At 43.5% G+C, this 12,976-nt stretch overlaps 1 protein-coding gene across 1 annotated transcript in view; it reads left to right on the forward strand.

The window, feature by feature from the left end:
• LOC148093461 (microtubule-associated serine/threonine-protein kinase 4-like) overlaps nt 1-12,976 on the forward strand; it is a 255,318-nt gene that overhangs the window by 137,865 nt on the left and 104,477 nt on the right. The window lies entirely within an intron of this gene.

Genomic DNA, 12,976 nt, shown 5'->3' on the forward strand with positions numbered 1-12,976 from the left:
CATGTGCTTGTTGGACATTCATATGTCTTCCTTTGTGAAGTGTCTGTTCAAATTTTTCTCCCATTTTTAATCATGTTGTTAAAATTAAATTAATTGAAACATTTTCAAATCCAAAATACCCACAGATCGCTTTTATTGACTCGAAGGATAGCCAAGTTAAGATAACTTGGGTTTCTAATAAATAAATGATCATGTAAATTTTATATTATTAAACTGAACTTCAAATCACTAAAGGTCAGATTTTTATTATTTCATTCTGAGTGTTTTTTCCTTTAAATATTTTTGAAGAAACGTTGTTGTTTTTTTATACCCCGAAATAAGGTTTCCCCTCTCTGTGACAGTCTTGTCTGCCGGGTCATAAATGGTCTGGGCAATAGGTTGAGGTCCTCGCCTTTTATTATAGAACTACAGGTTTTCACTTTCTGGAGATGAAGTCTCTGGGAGCAGAAATGCTTCTGCCGTGTGGCGAGGCGAGTCGGGAACACCTGACCCAGGGGGCACGCAGCTGGAATGGAGGGTGGACCGACCTCGGGCCAAGGGGAGGGAATTCATCCAACGTCCCTGCACTTCACTAAGCTTAAGGCAAATGTTACGAGTGTAGCTGATGTTCTAATGCTTGTTAGGGCGTTTTCCTTTGCTGTCCTTTTATAGCTGCGGACCATTTGCTTTTGAAAGTGGGAGATCCTAAAGATTATTTGGTCTAACCCTTATTTTATAGGTGGGAAAGTTCAATCTTAAAAGGCTCATCTTCATTCTTATCAAGCTTACTTTGCTCAAACTATTTTTGACCAATAGAAAGGACAGAAATGTTTTTTTCCAATTTTTGCTTAAGCAGTTTACTTAAAGCTTTAAGATAGTGCAAGGATATAGCTCTTGATGCAGATACATGGCCTGAAACATGAAATTGGTCTTGAGCTTTAAGGGGTGAAAAAACTGGACTTGATTCTCATATTTCATAATCTCAGCAGCTCTAGCAATTCCATACTTACGCAATTTAGTTTGCTGCACAATTTATTTTAGGTAACTAAGTCTTTGGCCAGATACTTTTCAAAAATATTCAATAGTATTTGTAGGAACTTAAATCTCTTGGACATCAGCCTGTTAAGAAAACATTCTTAATTGGTCCTCTAGATAGCTTAGCTGAGGATTTAATGAAATAATATATGCAAAGCATTTAGCCCAGTGATGGCAGATATTAGTGTTATATGTATAACTAATTGAATTTGGGGTTTTGCAATTGCTGGAGAACTTGGGCTTGTGAACATCAGTATGGAATCCTTGCCTACCGAGTTTCTACTTTGTGTCAGGCATGGTGCTAGTGTCAGGAGTTGGAGCAGAGGAAAGAAAGCATCATCTCTGATCTTTAAGAATCATGGTTTCCACTTGTTTTTGGCAACTATTAATAATCACATATGATTTTACCTTGGGACATACCCTATTGCTAACTTAAATGAAACCAAACTGACTTTGCCATCAAAAATCTGTCCCTGATATATTGTTGCATAAAGACCAGCCACCTTCCTACTGCTGAACTTTGTTTTAGTCTAAGGATCTTATCTTTGGCAGTTTTCTATGGCTTCCTCAGAACAAATACATTGTGAAGGCTTAGTTTACAGCTTGAAAATTTTGCCATCTAGCTATCCTTGATAAGTTTCCCTGAACTCTTAACACTCTGAGAGGAAGATCTGTGATCTTTTATCTACTTATCCCTAATAAGAGTGACAGCCAACATTAAGAATGTACTGTATAGCAGGCACTGTTTTTAGGGGTTCCATTTATCGATTTATGTAATCCTTTCCACATCTCTATGCACTTTGAGGGAGACACTCTTATCTCCCTTCTATAGATGAGAACACTGAGGCCCACAGCAGTTGAGTAAATTGCAAAAGATCAGGCTGCTCACAAACGGCAGAGCCAAGATTTGAATCCAGGCATTGTGGCTCCAAGTCCATGCTTGTAGCCACCACACTGTTTCTAGCACAGTAAACACCACTAGGTTTCCATAAATCCCAGCAGGATTAATTGGAGTGAATCCTAGGTGGGAACATTTTTGCTCAGTTGGAATCTGGGGCTGACTCAATCTGTAGGTCTCCTTGGTCCCTTAATTACAAAAGTAAATTAAAACTAGACAATTAATGCATATTAAAAACCTTAAAATTTACACATTTGTTAACCCAGCAATTCTTAATTCTCAGATTTCATCCCAGGGAAAACAGTCATGAATATGTACAGAAAATAAAGTCTAGTTATATTTAGAGCAGCACCATTTATAATAATAAAAATTGTATATCATCTAAATAACTAGCAAAAGGATATTGGTCGAACATACTATGGTGTACACATAAAATGAAAAATAATTATAAACATTTAAAACCATGTTGTAAAATAATATGTTTTAGAATTGAAAGAGCCTCACTATATTTTTAATGTGAAATCCTATTATTGAATGGTCACATAGTATTTCTTGCTTTATAGGACTGACTATAATTGTAATTAATAATTGTATATTTCATAGAGATGGGAAAATAGTCTCTGTCTGCTAAAGAGTTTTCTAAGACTGGGATGATGGTTGGCTGGGTTCCCATTATAAATGGGCATGTGAAGAATGCTGTGGCCTTTTCTGTCCTACAATTCAATCCGTGACACATTTTCTTGCCTCTGATATGTGTGTGTGTTTATAGCATTTGTTAGGGTGTCAGTTGGTGACATTATTGCTGCATAACCACAAAATGTTAGTGGTAGACAACAATAAGTATTTCTTGCTCATGTGGCCGCAGGTCAGCCAGGTTTGGTGTGATTTAGCCTGGGCTCTGCTGGGATTGGTTCTAGGTTGCTGTTTGGGTTCAGATTTGCTCCGTGTCTGTTTTACCTGGACCAGCAGCTACCCAGGACATGTTCTGCTCCGAGACAGGAGCACAAGTGTCTGCCTGCCTGCACAGGCACATTTCAGACCTCTGCTGGTGTCATCTCTGCTAATTTTCTATTGGCCGAAGCAAGGCATATGGTCATGCCCAGAGTCAAGGGGCAGAAGCAGGCTCCACGGACCCTGACACCATGGCAAGGATGCAGCGAGAGGGGGGCAAAGGAAAATTGGGACTAATAATTCTGTCTGTCAAAGTTAGCCTTTCTCTCTCTTTTTTAAACAACCTTTTACAAGAAAAATCTTTACATTTCCCTGTTTTAATAATAAAAGGAATATGAATTCAATGTGGAAAATTTCAATAATACAGAGCACTATAAAGAAAAAAGCTCATAATCGCACCAAGCACACAACCTGCGGTTGAACTTTTGACATTTTCCTATACAACTAAAGTTTCGAATCAGTCACGTAAGGGTATTAGATTAAAAGAAAAAACACCAGTACCTGTTCCGCAGGACTGGCATTTAAACAACAGACCCGGAGTTTACTGTGCCCATCACTGCGTGTGTGAGTGTGTGAGTGTGTGTGTGTGTGTATTGTTGGCTGATGGTGTTTTCCGCCTCTGTGGCCTGCAGCGTGCTAAGTGGGCCCCCAGAAGCACCATGTAAACACTGCCTGAGCTGTGGAGCCCCCCGGGAGGACGGCAGCGTGATTCTAGTCGCTATTCAGACCCTCGCAGTGCGGGCATGGGCGTGTGGTAATGCACCTGACAGCTCACAGCAAGGAGGCTGCGGAGTGAAGGCAGGACCTCGGGACCCTGAGCCTGGCTTCCCGATACGCAGACGCGCCCCGAACCCTGGCCGTGCGTCCCACAGCTGCGGTGCGCGGTGTGGCCGCCCCACCGCGGGCGAAGGAAGGCTGCCTTTCCTCCTGAAGAGAGCTGTGGTTTTCAAAACATCTCCGGGCTGTTTGGAATGTAAAACAAAGGGGAATCTATGTATGTGCGTGTAACTTGCACATAATAAGAAAACAGCTTTGCTGGCAGTATAAACTAGAACCATGGTGTTCTGTCTTGGGGAAAAATGGAGAGATTTTTCTCTCTTGGACTATGGAAATCAGTTTGGAACAAGATTTGAAAATGTCAAAGAAGGCATTTCAGAGTGTATTTTGCTTCAAGAGGGAAAGGAAAATCAACACAACCTCAGAACATATTCTTTTCTGGAGGCCATCGGGTTTGCCTGCTGTGTAGAGCTGAACAGGTTTCTCACCCTAAGAGCCTCCCTCGCTTAGTGGGCAGATTAAAGCGAATTTACATGAAATATGACTATTTTGTGGGTAGCCTTGGTATTTGGTAAATATTGCACCTAAATACCTCCCATGTTGTCTAGGTTTCTTTACTTTTGCAGTGCTATCAAAATAATTTTTACTGATGTAAAAATGATGCACTGTTACACTACCTGCTATAACAAACAACCCCCCCAAATCAATGTCAACACGATAGTCATTTATTTCTTGCTTATGTAAATGTTTTGGGTTAGCTGGCTGCTCTTTTCCTTGTGATGTGTGAGGGACCCACACTCCTTCCATCTTATGGTTTTGCTCTTTAGGGCCTGAAGACGCTCTGCTTCCCGCTGGTGGAAGTGGAAAGAGAGGGGAGAAACCTTTCTGACTTCTTGAAAGTCCCAGCCCAGAAGAGACCCACTTTATTTCCATGTACATTTTTTTGGCAAGGTCCCCTCACATGGTCACAGCCGAATGCAAGGCTGGTGCTGGGGCCACTAGAGTGGTCCCTGCTGGGCCGTTGCCGCTGAGGTCACCTCCGCAAGAGGCAGGGGCCACATAGCACTTGCTGAATCGGGACGACTGGGAGAAATCGGTTTTAATAAAGAGATAGGATGTGATTAACTTCGTCTTCAGTGTGTTAAGTTTGAAATGCTTATAAGATATAGAGCAGAGATATATCAAGTAGGACTGTGGCATCACAGAGGGGGAGAGGATCATATTTAGAGAAAAGGATTGGCTCCACCCGAGAGTGATATGAAAACAAGAACTTGCCATTGGCTTCAGCAGGATGGCCACTGGTAACCTTAGGAGAGTAGTGAAGTGTGGGTGGGAGCTAGAGTGGGTGGGTGAAGAGCAAATGGTCATTAAGGAATTCGAGGTAGCCAATGTCTTGATGGCTAAGTCTGTAGATAGCTCTTTTGAGAAGTTAAGCTGTGAAAGGCACGAGAGAAAGAGGGTAGGAGCTGGGAGGGCCTGAAGGGTAAGAGGGAGGCATCTTAGTGTTGGGGCCATGCAGGCTGTCTGTAAGGTCCAGAAGATGGAGATGATAGCCAAAGAAGTGAGCTTCAGAGGAACCCGGCAGGGTACCCAGAGCACGTGTGAAAGGGTTGGCCTTTTATAGGAAGAGGGACACTTCCTCCATTGTAACGGGGAAGGAGGAGAAATGATGCCAAGCAGGCACTGTAGGTACATCCACACCATGGGCTACTACTCAGCAGTAAACAGGAACAAACTACTGATGCCGGCGACAACCTGGGTGTATCTCCGGGGAATTATGCTGAGTGAAAAAAAGCCTATCCCGGGAGGTTACACACTATGTAATTACATTTGTATATAATGTTTTTGGGACAGCAAAGTTATAGAAATGGGGAACTCATTAGTGGTTGTCAGGATTTAAGCAGGGGATTGGGGAGGGAAGTAGGTGTGACTGTAAGTGGGAAGCATGCGTGGTTCTGTGGCGATGGAAATGTTCTGTGACTTGACTGTATCAAGGTCATTGCCCTGGTCGTGATAGTGACCTACAGTTTTGCAAGATGTTACCATTGAGGGAAACTGGGTAAAGGATACCTGGGTCTCTCTGTATTATTTCTTACAACTGCAAGTGAATCTACACTTCTCTCAAAATAAATTATATTTTTAATAGGGAATGTAGTCAATAATATTGTAATAACTACAATAATATTGTAATAACTATGTATGCTGTCAGGTGGGTACTACGCTTATTAAGGGGATCACTTTGTAAGGTATATAAATGTCTAATCACTATGTTGTACACCTGAAACTAATATTGAATGTCTGCTGTAATTGAAAAAATTTTTTGAATGTCTTATTTTTAAAATGTCCCCTTTCCAGATCACTGATTTTAATACATTTGCTTTTAATAAAAACCAGGTGTTTTAATAGATTACCAGTGTTACCCCAATACGTTTAATTTTAAAAACAGATTTGGTAGCTTCCATTTTCTCAATGCACAGTGAGACCCCTGATGGGGGGAGGGTTATATGGGAGTTGGGTGGAGAAGGAAGTTGAATAGTCTGGGAGGATAGGGTGGACTTCTTGGACACATTGACAGCCCATTGAAGGTCTGAGACTATGAAAGTGAAGCCTGTCTGCATATCTGAGGAAAGCATTAAGGCATCAGGGAAGTTCGTGTACTGGGTACAGTAGTTCCACAGACTAGAACAGAGTAGGCCTGGTCGAGTGAGGGTCACTCAAGACAATGACGAGGAGGGTGGAGCTGAGCTATAAAAGCCTGAGTGGAGTTTTGGTGCCTCTGATGGGATTTCTCAGGGGTAGAGCTACAGCCCACGGGAGCTAGGAAGGAGGACTGGAAGAGGTGACCTGGGTGGGCGGTGGGCTTGGGGACTGGGCGGTAGGTGCCACTAGGTTTGACTTAACCAGCCCCTGACGGATGACTGAAATGTCAATATTTTGAAATCTGGCAAATTTTGAAACTCTTAATAGGCAAAGATACCTACAGTTATTGTCCATGGTGCTCTCTTGTGATACTCTCAGTCTGGGTTCCTGACTCTTGGCCAACAGGGGAAAAAATCCCAGATCCACAGATAATTCACATTAAAGGTTTTATGGGCTTAAAAAATCCTGCTTGTGTTTGTTTGACTGTTTCTCAGTATGTATAAAATCTCTGTGCTGAGGGCATGTGCCTGGGGCCAGGGATTCTGTAAGCTGGTTCGCGTCCTGCTTTAGAACTTGCAGCACTGCTCATCGGCGATAGCTTGTGAAGCTGGAGGAGGCTCCCCAGTCCCCGAGGCAGCCGGGGGCAGGGTCAGGAGGCAAACCATTTCATCTCCCTGGGCCGCGGGCCCGATTTTCAGTGGCCGTCTTCAGTGCTCCGGTGTCAGTTGGAGCCTGGATGTTTTGTTTGCTCTCTAGGTGTTCAGATTTGAAGATGGCGTGTTTCTGTGCCTGCAGCTTCTCCTTGTCAGGGTAGGAAGGTCTCCTGAGACCACGTCTTAATGGGGCTCGCAGCTGTTAGCCGCCTCCTTTGGCAGATGCTGCCTCCCAGCGGCTCCGTTAGGGAGCCTTCTGCTGTAGCTCATCTCCCGCGCAGATGGCCTACCAATGAGTCATTGCTCCGTCTAACAGGGCGTCACGTGGTGGTTCCCAGGTTCCTCGTCACCTGCTGCTTGGGAACTGCTCAGCTCACCTTGTTCAGAGCCAACCTTCAGGGTCCTATTTGAAGCTCAAAATCTCTCCTTCAGGCATTTTGTACCAAGGAATCCCATCCAAGAAGTGATGCTGTCTAGCATGATAAGAGAATTAATTAAGGAAAGAATCTAAATGAGGACTGGAAGAATCGAATGAGTTTCACTTATACTGAGAATCAGATGAGAGACCTGGCTGCTTGCTTTGGTGTGTGTGGGAGCTCCCGAGAGTGCTGGGAGCCGTGCTAGATCAGCAAGTCTGGCTCTCCAGAAACCTGTGTTACAATTCCAGACCAGATCAGGTTTGAAGACCTAAAAATTAGTCCTGAGTGTTAAGATGTTGTTGATAGAAGACCCAGTTTCTCTTGAGAATCATGAAGTACCTTTTGCAGAACAGAAGGTAACTTGGGCCTTAAATCATTGTCGACATAGAATTTCAGGATTGCTAGGGCAGAAAAAGCAGTTGCATATTGAGATACAGCTAAATTGCCGTCACCTGCAAAGCAACTTCGCCTTCTTGCCCTTTGGCTGAGTGTGTTGGATAGCAAATCAAATATAGTAATGGAAATTCTTCAGAATTTTCTAAAGATGAAAGTGTCCCATGGTTATTTAAAGTTTTTGCTGGCTTTATTTTAAGTTGCTCGTATCTAAATATATTTATGTAAGGAGGTCATCTATCCCAATTAGGCTGGTGAAGGAACTTAACAGAAACAAACCAAAGATGGATGAATATTAGGGTCCAGAAAGCACCAGATATTCCTCTTTCTCTTTTTCCCAGCCTCCCCCAGACTCTCCCAGGATCTCTCTCCCTCTCCCCCCTTTTAGTCCCCCTCTTAGTCTTTCAGTCTTTCCTTACTTCTTGAATTCTTGTGATTCTATAAATAATAGGCTTTGGTTACTTCTCAGAGACAAATGAATTTATTGAGTCCATATATCAAAAATTTAAATTGTTCATTCTTAAAACTCCCTTTAGAATACAAAACTCAGATTTAAAAAAAAAGTTTTTTAGCATTTTATCAGGGGCCTGGATTTTTTGAAGGGGTATAATCACGTTGCTTTCTGTTCTCTCCACTGGTGGTTTTTCGTACTTCCCTGAAAATATGTTTTGTTCTGATAGGATGGACTGAGGCCTAGTCACGGCTGGACGTGGTTTTCCTATCTTTCATGTGTGTATTTTTAGGTTTGAAAAGCATGCAGATTCTAAGCTTATCGCCCAGCTTCCTTGTATGTGTCGTCTGCAAGAAATGAAATGCTTTTCGCTTCCTGTGACTCTTCAGCATACGTGAGGAAGCCACAGAAATGGAAATGAGTATGTTACAGTTAGGAGCGTGAAACATAAATAATGAAAAATTAGTATTGACCATGAAGTTCCACACACCACACTCTTTTAGTGGGTATCGGGGAGAGGGAGATGAGGCTGGGGCAGGCAAGGCGGATGGGTGGCGGGTGCTGCCATTCTGCCCCCCCTCGGACCCCAGGGATGCAGCTGGACGTCCCGACGGGCTCTTCTGGTGGCATCTCTTAGGACAGTGGAGCTGCACATACAGTGCAGCTGGAGGGGTGCGGGTGAGCGCCGGGCTCCTGTGCTGGGGAAGCGGGAAACTAGACCTTGTGGCCATCCTCGGGGAGCGCCGGCCTGGGACGGGGCAGAAGCTCAGCGGAAAAACGGGAGGTACAGATGGGAAGCGAGGGACCTGGCTGAGCGGAAATAGCACCCTGACACCTACACGGCTGTTTCAGATCCGACGGGAAAGACACGGAACGGGGAGCTGAGGCCCAGATTCTGGCCGCGAGTCAACCTCTAGATGGCCATACCCTTGTTTCTGGTTCTCAGTTTTCTCATTTGTAAAATGAGTGGGCGGCACCAGATACTCTCAAGGTCCCTTCGGGTTGGAGTAGTAAACTTCTAGCTGCAGAAGGAGAGCGAGGGCAAGTCTTTGAGAGATTGGCTTTCCTTCACTCTCTCTCCATTGTGAGTGGGCAAGCCCACGTCTGCCTTCCAGGGGCACAGCAGTGACGTCCTGTCGCTGTCCCCCGAACCTGAGCACACCAGGCCGTCCATCTCTCTGTAAAACCTATTATTGGTGGCTAATCAAAGATCAGGAACCTAGACTTTTTTTTTAAGTTCCTGGAATGAAACTGATACTGAAGCCCAGTTACCATCAACTCCCCAGGAAAAAAAGAGTAGGCAGAGAAATGCAAATGCCACCAACAGGGAAGTTTAAAGATTTATAACAATTAGTGTTTCTGATACATTAATGACTCATGGTGGTAGCCTGGCATTTGTCTTTGTCGTGTTCCATTGTCATTCAAGCACTTAATCACCGTGTATTGCCAGGACTAAATTCATTTCCTCGTGTCTGCCTAGCCAGATAATCTTTCTGCTCTCTGACAGTCCTGTCTGGTGCCCGCATCGCACCAGGGCCTGAGGGAGAGCGGAGGCTAAGTCCCCTCCGTGCTTTTAACTCATTGCCGGCTTTCTCGCTGGGGGGTAAAACTTTTGGAAAGAGACAACAGAACCATTTAAATGTCTGTTTCCCTCCTTTTGAATAAGAACATAGGTGGAATTATCACCATTGTAAAAGATGAGCACTGCACCAAATTAGGCTTGAAGACGGATTTCGCATAAGATAGCACAGCCCCAGGTCCAGGTCCCTGTAAAGGAGAGGCGTGTACTTACGTTAAGCGACATACATGGACATGTGTATGTGTTTACATGTGTGTGTGCATGCATGGCACTGTGCCCTTGGTTTTATTTAGTGTCCCGTAATGCAGGATGTGACTGCATTTTTGTCCTAAATAACTCTAGAGGACAGTAACAATTATGTCATTTCTCTTTTATTAAAGCTGCTGAAATGAATTTCTCTGAGCTCAGAACATGGAAAAAGGGGTTAGCTTGGTCTGATACATTGGAATGTTTCTGTCTTTGCCTTGGTTCCCACAAATCTCAGTTCAAAAGAACTCTGTTGTTTTGTGTTTGCTCCATTTCACTAGTTTTGGCAGAGGTGGTAAATATCAGTAATATTTTTAAAAGGGGAAATATGCATGCACAAACTGAGAACAGTGAGGCCCCCCATTAGGAGTACGATACAGGGAATAACCTCTACTGTCCTTTACTGCATTCCTGCTCCATTCCAAATGCCTTCGTTTCACTTTTGCTGATTGTTTCACAGACCTGCTTTCTCTCTTTCCCCCTCACTTCCACCTTATATTGTTCCCTTATTATAGGATGGCTCACTTTTAACTTGCCATTATTTATGTATCTATCATACCCTTTACTAGTTTATAAATCTTTGAGGGCCCTTTCCTGACATCCTTAAAGCAATGCCCCCTGCTTCGCAAACACTAAGCGCCCAGTAGATAGTATTGCCATGTCATCTAGAAGGTATTCCATTAAGTGAAATAAATCAGACAGAGAAAAACAAGTACCGTATGATTTCACTTATATGTGGAATCTACAGAACAAAATAAACACACCAAACAGAAACAAACGCATAGATACAGAGAACGTTTGGATGGTTGCCAGGTGGGAGGAGGTTTGGGGGGATGGGTGAAAAAAAGGGAAGGGATTGAGATGTGCAAATTGCCAGTTATAAAGATGGTCATGGGGATGCGAGAGCAGCATAGGAAATACAGTCAGTGCTACTGTGATGGCCGTATGTGCCGTCAGGGTATTGCACTTAGCGGGGCGATCGCTTCCTAAGCTATGTAAATGTCTGCTCAGTCTATTGTACACTGAAACTAATATAATATTGTATGTCAACTGTAATTGAAAAATAAAAAATTTTTTAAATACGGGGAAAATTGTATTGCCATATAAAATACATGGCATCCAAGTATATTTTAATTTCAGATAAACGACTAATAATTTTAGTATAGTTATGTCCAATGTAATATTTGGGGCACGTGTATTAAAATTTAATTGAATTCAAGTTTATTTAGGCGTCCTGTGTTTTCACTTGTGAAATCTGGCAGCTCTATCAGTAAATGCTGGAACGGTTTTGTACGTAGGCATTTTCACATGTCGTCTCATAGGTACCGGCATGATGTGGCAGGCAGGAGGTCAGAGTTCCTGTGCGTGGACATTGGTACAGTATCCTTTCCTTAATTTTTTCTCTTGTAGCTGTTTAGTCACCTTAGAGACAGGACCATCGTTGCAGGTGACCCCAAGCAGATCTGATATGTAATACACACTTTGACGTGTGAAACTGTGTGCATAAGCCCCACGGCCATGCTTTCCATAGTCACAGTGCTCTGGGTGGCCTCAGATAATAGGAGAGTAAATGCATTTAATGGAATGGGTGGAAAACAAAACGGTCAGGGTCTCTATCCTGAGAGATGACCATTTGGAGGGGGATTGGAATCACCGAAGGGCTATGAGCGCCGCAGCACCCTGCTTCCCCATAAGCATGGCTGAGTTCTCTAAAAAGGAACATTAGGTAGCCCAGCGACACTGCTACTTCAAGACGCCGACCCTGGTCTTCATGGCTGCTCAGTGTCGCCTGGGCTTTCAGAAGAGGTCAGTGGCTAAAGAATAGACCAGAAATGGAGAGGTGGAATTCCAGCCCTACGCTGGTCACTGATTTCCAGGCAGTGCCGAGCGAATCACAGTGCTAACCTCGGCTTTGATTTTCTCTTTTTAAAAACAAGGGTGATGTTCTGCTATGTTTCGTAAAGCACGTAGTGGCTTGTTAGAATTTGGCTCAGAGCGTACGGTTGCATTTGGGGTAACAGTGGTTCCTGGATCCTGTTGCCTTTAATCCAGGTGGAGTGAACGTTAGCTTTCTAGTGAGGGAGGAAGGAGACCCGGCGAGACTTTCCCTGACTGCGATCTCTCACCTCCCAAAATTGGGGCCTTTAACAAACTACCTTTTGGAGGCGTCGGAGGTGATCTACCATGTGATATTTTTGAAGGAACATTTTGTGGTTGTGTTCTAAATTCTTTGTTTCTTCAGTCATCAGTATTAACAAATATTTCTTAGGACAAAAATATTTGGTTTTTAGGGAGCGGACACAGACGTTGTTATTGAGGGGGAAGAGTTTGAAATCTGTTTGGAATAAAACCCAGCACGAAACTAGACACGGTTCCAGATACGTACATGTGGAAATACACTGTTAGGTGAATTCGATTTTATCTAGATGTTTCCTTGTAGAACTAGAGAGCTTGTAGGGAAATTTGAACTTGTCTGGAAATGTCTGCTTAGATATGAAGTGCATTTTCCCCCCTCTGTGGCTGCCTTTGTTCTTTCTGTTTCTCTTGTAAAGCTCCGGATCCCCAGCTTCTCCTTGGCCTCTGTCACAACTGTTTAGATGTGGGGCAGTTGTCAGAAGTGTTTAGCATCTCAGGGCTGCCGGGACATTTCGGCGTGTCAATGAAAGCATCTTAGTGTGCAAAAGGATGTTATTGAGTAGGAGTCATAATTTCTCCAAAAAGTGAGATTTCAAATACAAATTGTGCTCTAGTATCTCGAGGGTTAACCAGCTGACTTTGAAAATACACAGTATTTTGCGGAGGTGTTGGACCCTTTTGGAGACGGGTTTCAGAAGAGAAAAATCAAAGCCAGACGCGACGCGATGTTCTCCGTATCAAGTTTAAGGCGGCTGAGTCTTTTTTATAATCGTTGTTGTTACAAAACAAACAATTGAACCAAAGTTGAATTCTCTCCCA

Source organism: Miniopterus natalensis, chromosome 3 (assembly GCF_054644295.1).
Source record: "Miniopterus natalensis isolate mMinNat1 chromosome 3, mMinNat1.hap1, whole genome shotgun sequence".
NCBI classification, from domain to species: domain Eukaryota; kingdom Metazoa; phylum Chordata; class Mammalia; order Chiroptera; family Miniopteridae; genus Miniopterus; species Miniopterus natalensis.